Raw genomic sequence first — 12,563 nt, 5'->3', positions numbered from 1 at the left:
CCATTTGCCTAATACGGAAGAGGGCATGGGCAAGTAAAATCATAAATGCCATTTGTCTGACTGTCTGATGGAGCTTTTCATCTCAATAGAAATATTGAGGTTTAAAAAATGGCCAGTTTTACATAGACAGAGACATACTTCTACAAATATTATTACTGTAAGATCTATGTTAGGAACTGGATAGTAACATCAGAATAAGACTCATGTTTCTCCCCCATCTCCCTCTCCACCAAAGAGTCTGGGTGGGTGGATCAGTCCAGCCTGAGGCTCAAGATAAGCCAGGCATCTTGTAAGTTCTACTATAGGGTGCAAAAACAGGGTATCTAACAGACTGCTCAAAGGAAGTTCAGGGAGGTCCTCTCTAACCAGTTGTCACATCATGGGGTCTATGGTAGATACTGGGAGCCAGCAAATAGAGCCCAGAGATTGAGGACCAGGGAAGTGATTCAAAATTGATGGACCACCGAAGAGTAAGGCCAATGCCAGGCAATCATTCCTTCCTCAGAGATTTGACATGATGCACTAAATAGATCGTAATGTAGAATATAGGCGATAAACTCCTATCTTTTCTTCTCTCACCCAAGCTTTTCTCTGTCCCTCCACTCATACATAACATAATCTGAGAGGTTGCCAGAAATGGCATAAAAGGGAGAAATTATTTCTAATGAAAACATTCAGTCTGCACCAAGTTCTAAAGCAGCCAAAGTATTTTTCTTCATTCCTGAGTACTTCCATAAAGTACTCAGGTTCCTGAAGAGACGGTAGAAGGATATTGGGTGTATATGTTTAGGTTGAGGGTACACAAAACAGTAGCTTGAGTGAAATCTGTGATAAGGTCAGTAGACGTCAAAAGCAAAAGCAGCCATGTTTGGTAGGATGAAAGACAAGGCACTGTCTCCTCCATTTGTGGGCTTCTGTGGATGAGCATGGGAGTCACTGAGTACAGAACCAGGAGACACATTTCTGTGGAAATTGCTGCACAGCAGAAACCTTCAGTCACACAGACTACTGGGTCCATTCTCCATGCTCCCTCACATCCCCAGAGGTCATACTGGCTCAAAGCCCCAGTGCTCCAATCCTGTATGGTCTTTCTGGAGACCAGCCCCCATCCTGAATAAATTTATCTCTTAGCATAAACTCAAGTGATTCAAGGGGCACAGGAATAACAAATACATTTTTATCACATCCCAGGAACCAGTGACAAAGGCAAATTATCTATTATATAACAGTTTGAAAGTGAGGAAAGGGAGAAAATTCTTAGATCTGTTGATCCCAGACTCACTTCCAGATCACGAATTAGGAGAAATCTAAGTCAATTTTTGTCTAGTTGACAGTTTTACCAAGAAGTTAAAGATAAAAACAGGTAAATATTAGTTGTTTGTAGGATTTAGTTCTGATGCATTTCTCCCTGTAGGTTTCCATGGACTTGAATTTGCAAACTTCAACCTCCATTCCCATTCATTGCAATTATTTGAATAACACTATTATTATTTGTGCTGACTTCCTTTTTCTTCGCATTATGTTTTCACATTTCATAAATGTTTCTTTATATTTTCACAATCGTCTAAAAAGTTAGTGGAGTAGCATAGGTAAATAATGCTTTGTGGTATGTTTATTGTCTAAAATCATGTGGTTGGTGAATAAGAAATTTGGACCATACATTATTAAAAGTTCAGGCTTGAGTTTGCACACCAGTAACATGATTTCAGTTCAAGTTTAAATAGTCCTTCTATACCTCAGACTCTCATCTTTTTCAAGGAGAGGGAAATTTCCTCCTCTACCCCTCTTGTGTTCTTGTGGCTGTATTAATAATAAAATTAATATAAAGATTAACAGGTGAAAAAATTAATTTGTGCACAAAGAGGTCTCTTAGAAGTAAGACCTAAGAAGTGGCCAGAGAAGGCAGCTTATATGTGTGTGTATGTATATATATATATATGTGTGTGTGTGTGTGTGTGTGTGTGTGTGTGTGTGGTACATGGGCCTCTCACTGCTGTGGCCTCTCCCATTGTGGAGCACAGGTTCTGGACGCGCAGGCTCAGCGGCCATGGCTCACGGGCCTGGCCGCTCCGCAGCATGTGGGATCTTCCCAGACCGGGGCATGAGCCCGTGTCCCCTGAATCGGCAGGTGGACTCTCAACCACTGTGCCACCAGGGAAGCCCAGCTTTTATATTTTTTAGACAAAGAAGCAAATTTGTGAGGAATTGACAGGACAAAGAAACTTAGGCTTAGGCTGCTTAATTAGTGAAATATCTATATAGAGTTTGGACTTGGGGTAGTAAATGAAAGTAGTAGCAAGATTTGTTTACAAAAGCTTCTCAGCCCCATATTCCCTATTCTGGTGATAAGGGTGTCCTGCCTCCAAATGCAGGGAGTGCATCTTTCAGAGGAGATTCATTTCCTGCTTTCAGAGAGACAAGGGAGAGTGTTAGAGTAGCCCTCATGCGTTGGCCATTTCTTAAGTAACTTTAATTCAAAATAATCAATATAACATTGAGACATATTTTGGGGCAGCCTGCCCTGCTCCCCAACATCTTCAAAATGGGATGCAATAATACACCCAACCTTTCTTAAATTGCCATGAAGACCTCTGTGATGGTTTGTCAAACATATCAAACATTTTGCACAGGTCCTGGCACAAAATAAACCTTCAATAAGCACTACAAATTAACTGAACATTCTGATATTTAATAAAACCCACAGCAACTGATATCTTAAAATCTTTCCCGTTGTATCCCACTGCCATTAAAAGAAAAAAGAAATTGATTTTATTATTGAGGAATTATTGGGCTGATATGTTCTGGTTATTTTCTATCTTTAAAAGGTACAGAAATGTGAATATCCTCTTTGACCCTGCAATTTCTCCACCTTGGGGCACTATGTCAAAGAAAAGAATCAGAAAATTTGTGTTTTCTTTTTTCCCCAGATCCCAGATTTTCTGAATGAGACACCTCAAAAACATAACAGATCAGTTGCACACTAAATCTTCATTTTGAAAGTTTTTGAGCCTTGTAATTTTCAATTTATGCCATCTCATTACAGGAACTAATTCCAAATTCCTATGAGTTGTAGTAAAGTCTGACAGCCTTAATTTTTTTCTTCCTGCTTCAGGTTCTTTCTACACTTAAAATATTTTGAGATCTGGCCACCCACCTTGAGGTTTTCTCTCTTGCTTAAGGATCTTATAAAGTTTTGTTCTGTACACTGCTAGCTTTATAAACATTTTTCTTGACATCACTTAAACTTTTATCTCTGTAAATGTGTTTTCAAATATATTTGGGAAATATTTGGCCTGAATCCAATATATGTAGATTTTTAAAATAATTAGCAAATGGATCAGAATATTTATGAATGAGATAATTCCTTTCATAAAGGCACTAACAACTACTTTAACTAAAGGATATGAGAAGAAAACATGGCTGAATTTTTTTAATGAAAGAGTGGAAAATTCTTATCTTGACATACAACTTAAAACCCCATAAAGCACCAACAAATTTGAAGATATGAAAATTAGAAAAAAAAGTATCATGATGACAAGTTCCATTAGCAAATCAAAGATGAGAAAAAATATAAAACATAATACTCAAATCACAGAAAGCTGATTTCTCAATTATTAAGTAAAAGACCAATAGAAAAATGGACAAAATATATGAATTTAGAAAATAAATTTAAATGACTTTTAATTTTTGAAATAATGATAAACATGATTCATAAAAGAGGAATGCAGACTAACAACTTTGATATACCATGACAAAAAAAAAGTCATGAAACACAGCACACTGCATTGGTGAAGGTGTGAAGGAGTTCTCATGCATTGCTTGTGAGAGTATAAGTTGGTAAAACCTTTATGGAGGAAATTTGTCTATAACTCAAAATTACAAATACACTTACTCTTTGAGGCACCAAGACTACTGTTAAGATTATATCCTGTCAGTGTTTATTAAGTAATTATTTGCAATTTGCTTGCAATTGCAGTAAGTTGAAACAACTTTAATGTTCATCAATAGGAGGCACATTTAAAAAAAATATGGTAGAGCTATACAAGGGAATATTATGTAGCAGTTAAAAAGAATTAGAAAGTCTTTCTGTACTGATGGAAATGATTTCTAAAATACCTCATTGAATTAAGAAAGGAAGATGTAAACATGTGTGTAAAATATTATAGTCAGCTATCTCCATGTAACAAGATAAGAAAAAGAAGATATTTATACATACTTTTATATAACTTGCTTGAATACTCATGGCATATCTCTGGAAGGAATTTCAAGAACTTAGTATTACAGGGTTTTGTGGGGAAGGGAACTGGTGTTTTGGTACATGAATTCACATGGAGACTCTTCACCATAATTCTATTTGTCTTTTGATTTTTGAGCCATTTTAATCTCTTGCTTGTGCAGAATATAAATTTTAATTAAATTTTATAATAAACGATCAAAGTGTGTGTAGTTATTATTTTTGACATTTGTTTTAGTTAAAAATAATCTACTATGTGATTCTGATGGCTATTCTGGTGAATGAATAAAACATTAGACACAGAGAGAAGTAAGGGGAGCAAACACAGAAAGAGGTAGAGGGAGCAAAAGAAAACAAATCAGCCTTAAAGACAACACTTAAAGAGTTGGTGGAGGACTTCCCTGGTGGCGCAGTGGTTGAGAGTTCACCTGCCGATGTAGGGTACACGGGTTCGTGCCCGGTCTGGGATGATCCCGCATGCTGTGGAGCGGCTGGGCCTATGAGCCATGGCCGCTGAGCCTGCACGCCCAGAGCCTGTACTCTGCAGCGGGAGAGGCCACAACAGTGAGAGGTCCGCGTAATGCAAAAAAAAAAAAAAAAAAAAAAAAAAGAGTTGGTGGAAACAAATATTTATGAAACTAAATTAAAATAAAAATTCCATTGACCCACCTTCTGAGGAACACAGCCCCCCTGCACACTGAAGAGTTCAGGTGAACTACTCCAGAACATCCAAGGAGGCAGACCCAGGGCTTGTTAGGAGCTGATGCCTGGATATCTCTCCATTAATCAGATGACCTTGAACAATTTACTAGATTTTCCTAATTTTTCACTTTAGATTCATAATGGGGATCTTTCACATGGGAAATTTCAACAGAAAAAGAAAAAATCCCATACCATTTGAGGAAAGACCTTTTCCTCACTTCCCTGCTTTTTAAGGGGGTTGGGGTTCATCCTTTAAGATAATAGGCTAGAACTCTCTGTAACACCTCATTCATTCACTTGCTAATTTATTTGTCCATTTCAGGCATTTTTTTCCTTCCTTGACTTTTGAGAGATGGGGAAATAGTGCACAGAAGTCCTGCCATGGTGTTCAGAGAGCTAGAGCTTTTCCCCTTGTTCTCCTTGTGAGCAGCACAGCAATGCCAATGACATTGTCCCTGTCCTAGGACACTTTTCATTTTTCAGGTACCACATGCAGGAGAATCAAGTTCAGTCTCCTAGGGCTTAACTTATTGCATCTAAATAATCAATTAAATGTTTTCCTTGTTTTTTTTTTTAACTTCATGGAGGATAATTGGGAATAATTAAGTATAATTGTTTATATTCAAATGTATTTTCCATTCTTATTTTTATTATTAATAAAGAAGGAGGACAAAGAAGATACAACTGAGAGTAGTATTTTGGGAGCTCCTTGGAGCAAAGAGCTATATAAGAAATGGAGGAGTAGGCGATGGTGCAGAAGGATAAGACCGTAGAGTTACAGGAGGCTGCTTGATTCATCCAGAGAAGTGAGGTGTGTTGGCAAGTTGTATACCTCATGAGTTGGGTAAGGGTCCAGCATGAAATCATGAAAATCCAGACCTCTCTGACTCTGGAGGTGGTGCTAAGCATCTATTAAACAATGGGAAGGAAAATTTTTTGTGGATATTACACAGAATATGTCTTGACATTTCAGAGACATCTGGAATGATGTGTTTTACCAGTAAAGTTCCTTGCGAAGCCTACTCTGAGACGGGATGGACACAAAGTTCATTGGGGAGTGCTCTAAGGAGCAATACTGTGTGAGGGGAATGGAGGATGCAGGACCAGGCAGGAGGAGAAGTTGGGCTGCAATACAGTAGGAACATAGCCTTAATCTGATTTTATGGAGTCTGGAATTGGCACTGAAGAGCTATCCCAAATTAGGGCAATGGGGATAAACATTTATCCTCCTCAAGATTTTACTGTTATTCCAGATAATATAGGAGATATGGCCCCTAGAAAGGGGGTGTAATGTTGGACAGAGCTGCTCTCTTTTCCAATTTTGGAAAAGAACAGTAAGCAGGGCTGAGAGCTGTCTACACCAATACTCTCAGCACCTGGGAAAATTAATGCTTCAGTCCTGATGGAAGGCATCTGGTCAATAACCATAACACCCAGTACAAATGGGGATGATCAAGTTAAGGATGGGATTTTACTCATAAACTGCTACATATACCAAAAATTCAGTTCAGACTAATCATCTTTCTCTAAGAATGGCGTGGATAGACCAATTGCATATTTTCTTGGATAAAAACTCCATGTGGCTGCTTTGAGTTATTCTAATAGTCACTTCCAGGATTTCTCCAGAATCTAATAGAGAAGGATTTGTGTTTGGCACTGGCATTAACCTATATTCCTGGCACAGGTCTTCATCCTCTCAAACACACACCTGAGAACTCAAATAGCTCACAGTTGGAACTGCCTGCAAGCTTACTTGTGATGACAAAATGGAAAGGTTCAAGCCAAGAAAAGTTAAAAAGACATAAGGTATGACAGATGATGCCTCCCACCAAGAAAGCCAAGGGCAAGTTAATCCACCCTTACCTGAGGGCATTCGGATGTAAAGAAAACTGTGTACAAATCACAGCTGAGTCCTTCTCAGTCAGCAGAACCAGAAGCGGGCTGTATAGTTTGTGCAGGTGAAGGAAGTGACTGCCCGCACAGTGTGATTCTGAGTGATCGGAAAACCCTAAGTTTTCAAAGTACTCCCTCCAGAAGTAGTTTATTTCCTGAAATTCCACCGTGCCTTACTTATGTATTAAGATAAAGAATACAAATGTAGAATAGCAGCACAAAGGATACTAGAGCAATTTTTCTATGGAGGGACAAATGCATGCAGGCACAAGATCCAAGAGAGAAGGATGATTCATCAAGAGAAGAGGGGGGAAACATCTATGTGAAGTGGCTGGGGACAATGACGACTAATTCCAGTTATGCAGGATTTGGAAATTAATGGTTTTGACAAGGGCTTTAAAGAATTTTGGGTCTCCCTCAATCCAACATTCTCTCAAGTATTATCCTTGAGTATCCGAGTATTCTCAAAATGGACAAGCTTAGACAGTACACTTTGTAGAATAAAATAATTTTAAAAATTATGATCACTTACAAACTACTGTATTGGTACCAGGCACTGTGCTAAATGTTATATGTAATTGATTTAAATTTATTCTCACAAAATCTATAAGAGAGACATTATAATTTCTATTTCACAGTTGAAGAAATTGAGAATAATGCTGGTAGAATGGCTTCCAAAATTGTACAGCTAGGGAGTGAGAGAGACAGATCTGTATGACTTCAAAGCCCACTCTCCTAAGCACTGGTTGATTACTTTGTTATTCTGGTTTGTGTGTGGATCATGTGTGTAGAGTTTTCTTAAACTTGCATATGAGCTAGAAGATTCCACTAAGTTTGTTCTTTTTGGCTACTATAAACAATTAACAAGTGGTGTTGATACCTACTTTAGAGTGCCAAGGAGGAAACTCAAGTGATTCAAATAACTGTTGAGAAGATCAATATGATCAATCAATCAGAAAGCTAAATTTGTTGTTTCCCATCTGTCTAAGACTATGTAGAGGCAGTGGTACAGCAAGGAAATACACCATATACTTTAGGATCCTATGTTGTATGTAAAATTAATTAGAACCTAAATTTTACTACAGCTTCAGAAAAATACAGTGTAATATGTGCTCAGATTGCAGTAAGGGGAAGACACTGCAAAGGGACCTGAGGAAGGTAAATTTGTGTATGCTAGTATCATCCGGAAGGATGTCCTCTCCTCCATTCAATTTTCTCAATGTCCACATGTAACCTCCTTTGTTCTTCCTCTGTATTTCTCTATGCCTTTATGAGAGTCATTAAAAGATAAACTGAGGTATATTAAAGTTTTTAAGAGTTTATTTGAGAAAAAGTTGATTTGAATTGGGAAGCATCCCAACTAAGAAACAGATAGGAGCTCCAAGCGTTGTATGAAATGAAAGACTTTTGTAGCTGGAGGCAGAGGGAAAAGGAAGTTATGCTAGGAAAAAAAATTGGGTTGATTATTGCAAAGTTACTTTCCTTTAGGGCATGACAGAGGTGTATCAGGCAAATTACCTAACTAGTGCTGATCAGGCAATTCCTGAATGACTGGTTTAAGATTTCATTTCTGGGAGAGTTGAAATGGTAATTAAGTTTTGATTTAGTGATGTGAGGCTTAGCATAAGCAACTTCATTTTGGGAGTGTTTTCTTGTTTTTAACAAATTCTCCCCTTTGATCATGATTCTAAGCCCAAGAGACATGATTAAAAGAAAAATTAAGACATAAAGCCTACTTCCAGCTACCACTCTGGCATTCTCAGTTTTTTTCTGAATCTCTTCGTGACATTCACAAGCCATGTTCCCTTTCTTTAAGTTAGTCATTCTCTTTGCTCCTTTTTCTGACATTGCATTCCTAGGGATATCATTTACTCAGTGGCTAGTGACTGCAAACATGCATTTAAAGCTTTGAAAGAATGCAATTGTATCGGAGAGTCTTAGCATGATAATTCCCAATGTCTGGAGTGTACTTTGGAGCCATGATCCCCAAGAACTAAACCAATCAGAATCAAAGAAGTCAAAGAGAGCTCCCATTGAAGAAGTCACTTTCTTAAGCCAAGTGGCTTGGTCAGCCTTTTTATGTAGCTGAGTCTCAATTTCCCCAAAATTGTCAATCCAAGTGCATCAAATAGTGGTGACCATAGCACAAACACCTCCTTGTTTAGCTAAAAGATAATCAAGGGCTATCATACTATCAAGAATAACAGTGACCACAGAGTGCAGGTATTTTTTGGGGGCAGCTATTGCTTTAGCAGCAGATTCCACAGTAACTTCAAGAGTTAAGAAGAGATTCCTAATCATAGGCTCATTTCCACTTACTCCTAGGCAGAGGAGTAAAGATATACTAAAGGAAACAAATTTTGAATGATGAATGCCTCATGGCATTTCCCATGTAAGTTTGTAGCTTAGGACTGGAAAAGTAACAGCCATGGAGAGCAGTAAAATTTAAGGCTCTGTAGACTGCACAGGCAGTTTTATTCTGGTTACCATTGTTCTGTGTTCCCTTTTTTGTACAAAGCCTGGATAAAAAGTTCCACATTTGGGGTTGTTAAACAGGCACATGGAAATGGATGCCCCAGGACTAGGGAATCTGACACAGTAGAGCAGAGGCTGAGTTTGTGTCAGAGAAAATGAGGTTTTGAAAATCAGGCATCACTGGTATTGTGGCAAAAACAGTCATTTGGAGGTTGAATTACCCCCCTTTGCAATGGACTGAGATATGTGAAAATTGGCATTATTTTTCTAATAATTCCAGAGCATGCTCGGGTAGATGGTCAGAGGGAAAAGGGGTGGAAAGAAGCATTCTCAATCTGACCTCTTGGGTAGAAGCAGTCTACCTTGATATTGGCTACTTCTCTTTCTAGTCAACTTGATTTTGAGGTCTCCAGCATTTGCTCAGGACAAGATGTCAAGGAGAACCTCCTTCAGTTGTGAAATATGCACCCAAGATTTGATACCTTATAATCTGGCAAGGGTACAAGGAGTCAAGAGTAATTGGTAGGGTCCTTTCCACGAATCTCACTTTTACCAAAGCATCAGAGTAAAACAATACTGTCTGTAAATGACAAAACTTTAAAGCGCCCATGATTAAATATTTGATGAGAGTTTATTACAATAGAATTGTCAAGGACATTTGGTTATTTCTGTGACATATGACATTCTTAGGTAAAACTGGAATTATGACTGATAACATTATACCAGAACACATCACATTTTTAGGAATTTCATACAATTTCTACAGCACATGTTAATGACTGCATTCACACAAATATAACCTAAGAAGATTTATCATCATTTATTTGGCAATGCTTCCCATGTCATTTAACATACTAAATAAACCTAATTATTTTAACATCTCTCTTTCACAAGATAAGAGACAAATCTTTTTAGATTTTACAGTGGCCTTCTGGAAAATCTCAAAGTTAGTTTGAGATAGAAAAGATTCTATTTAGAATTTGATTTTGGGAAGTAGTCAAATGTCAAACTTTTTGAATATATGACTGAATGAGATCACAAAACTTGAGAAAAGCATACTTAATTATCTATTTAACCAAAGTGACAACAGAAGATTTTAAAGGCAAATAGAGAATGTTAATAGTTGTGAACAAAACTTTGATTAATAAAGAGAGAACTAGATTTTCTTAAGTAATCAAAACCTGGTAAAGACAAAGTGAAATAGTAAGTTATTTTGGTAAGACACAAAATCATTGCTTTCCAGGTAGATTACCCAAGAGGTGAAAATAAACAAACAAAAATAAAAAAAACAAACAAAAAATACTTTCACAATCTGTTATCCAGAGACCAATAGCCCAATAAAACTTTTTGTTATTTTAACAGAGAGAAAACCAAATTTTGTATCAGTGTACTTTCAATATTGAAACTCATTGATTAAAAATTTAAACCAACCCATTCCAATATTAGCCAAGTTGACCACACATAAAATTCCTTTCCTAGGATTCCTTTGCCCCAAACCATCTACAAATACATCTGTTCAGATTTTGTCCTATGCTCTTCTTCTTTCTCATTCTGGAACAATAAGTTGATTTACTTTCCTTATCTACTTTCCATACCCAGTTGCATCCTTTCATCCTTCATCCTTATTATGTCTAAGTAATTTTAGTTACATATATCAATTAAAATTCCTAACCCTTAGAATCCTTAATTCATAGTGAAAACAGAGAAATAAGCCATTGTGGACTTTTTGTAACAATAGCATTCTGTGCATTAGCAAATATATAAATATATTTCATAATTCTATAAGTATATTCTTCCTCATAGTAAATTTTTAAATGTAGCACAAAACAGGTGTGCTAATACACTCAAATATCTTGAGATCCTCTGGGAAAGGAAACAAAAAGTGAAAAAAGCTATGTTCAGTCATTAATGTTTCAATATTTTATTGTATTTAGAAATGGTCTAGATATTCAATGAATATTCATCATTAAACTTATGTCAGCATAACTTAAGGTTTAAAGTTGGCCAAAAATATTTTGGAAACTATTTTTTAGTAGACATACTATAAAGAATACTTATTGTTGAAAATTTTATAAGTTTTCTCTTACATCTAATTAATTCACTTGTTCTTAGCAATTATGTTTAGATTACTCATGATAATTTCATGAGACATTAAACAGTTATTCATTATCTTAAGTTGTCTTTCTTGTTGACAAATTCTGTAACAGAGATAACATGAGTTTATTTGACTTTTAGTAAACCTAGGTAAAATAAAAGCATTACATTTAATGCTAATAACGCTAAAATTATGTCTGTTTTAATTAAACCAACAAACTTAAACCAGATTTTTGGAGTCATATTGTGACTCCACATTATGAGGGTCCCCAAACTGATGGTTGTGTACTTTTCAGAACACAAAAGGAGACAAACATGGGGAGACCTTCAAGATGGTGGAGGAGTAAGATGTGGAGATCAACTTCCTCCCCACAAATACATCAGAAATACATCTACATATGGAACAACTCCTACAGAATACCTACTGAACACTGTCAGAAGACCTCAGACTTCCCAAAAGCAGGAAACTCCCCACGTACATGGGTAGGGCAAAATAAAAAAGGAAAAACAGAGACAAAATAATAGGGATGGGACCTGTGTCTCTGGGAGGGAGCTATGAAGGAAGAAAAGTTTCCAAACACTAGGTAGCCCATTCAGAGGTAGAGACAGGGGGTGGGTGTGGGGGAAGCTTCAGAGTCATGGATGAGAGTGCAGCAATACGGGTGCAGAGGGCAAAGCAGAGATATTCCGGCTCACATGATCAGTCCTGACGAGAACTTAACAGCCCACAAGGCTTGTTTGCTCACACACCAGTCGGGACTTGTGGGGGCAGGGAGCAGAGTCTCAGGCTTCTGAGGTCAGATTCCAGGGAGTGGACTGGGGTTGGATGCATGAAAACAGCCTGAAGAGGGCTAGTACACCACAGCTAACCAGGAAGGAGTCTGGACCTGCCTAAGAGGCAAGAGACAATTGTTTTGGGGTGCACAAGGAGAGGGGTTTCAGAGCACTTCATAAACAAACTCCAGAGACAAGCGCAAGCAGTGGCTATCAACAGGGACACCAGACATGGGCATGAAATGCTAAGGCAGCTGCTGCAGCTTCCGAGAAGCCTGTGTACAAGCACAGGTCACTATCCACACCTCCTCTCCTGGAAGCTTGTGCAGCCTGCCACTGCCAGGGTCCTGTGACCAGAGACAAATTCCCCGGGAGAACACACAGCACACCT

Source organism: Phocoena phocoena, chromosome 13, assembly GCF_963924675.1.
Source record: "Phocoena phocoena chromosome 13, mPhoPho1.1, whole genome shotgun sequence".
Taxonomy (NCBI): Eukaryota; Metazoa; Chordata; class Mammalia; order Artiodactyla; family Phocoenidae; genus Phocoena; species Phocoena phocoena.
Note: the sequence above shows the minus strand (reverse complement) of the source record.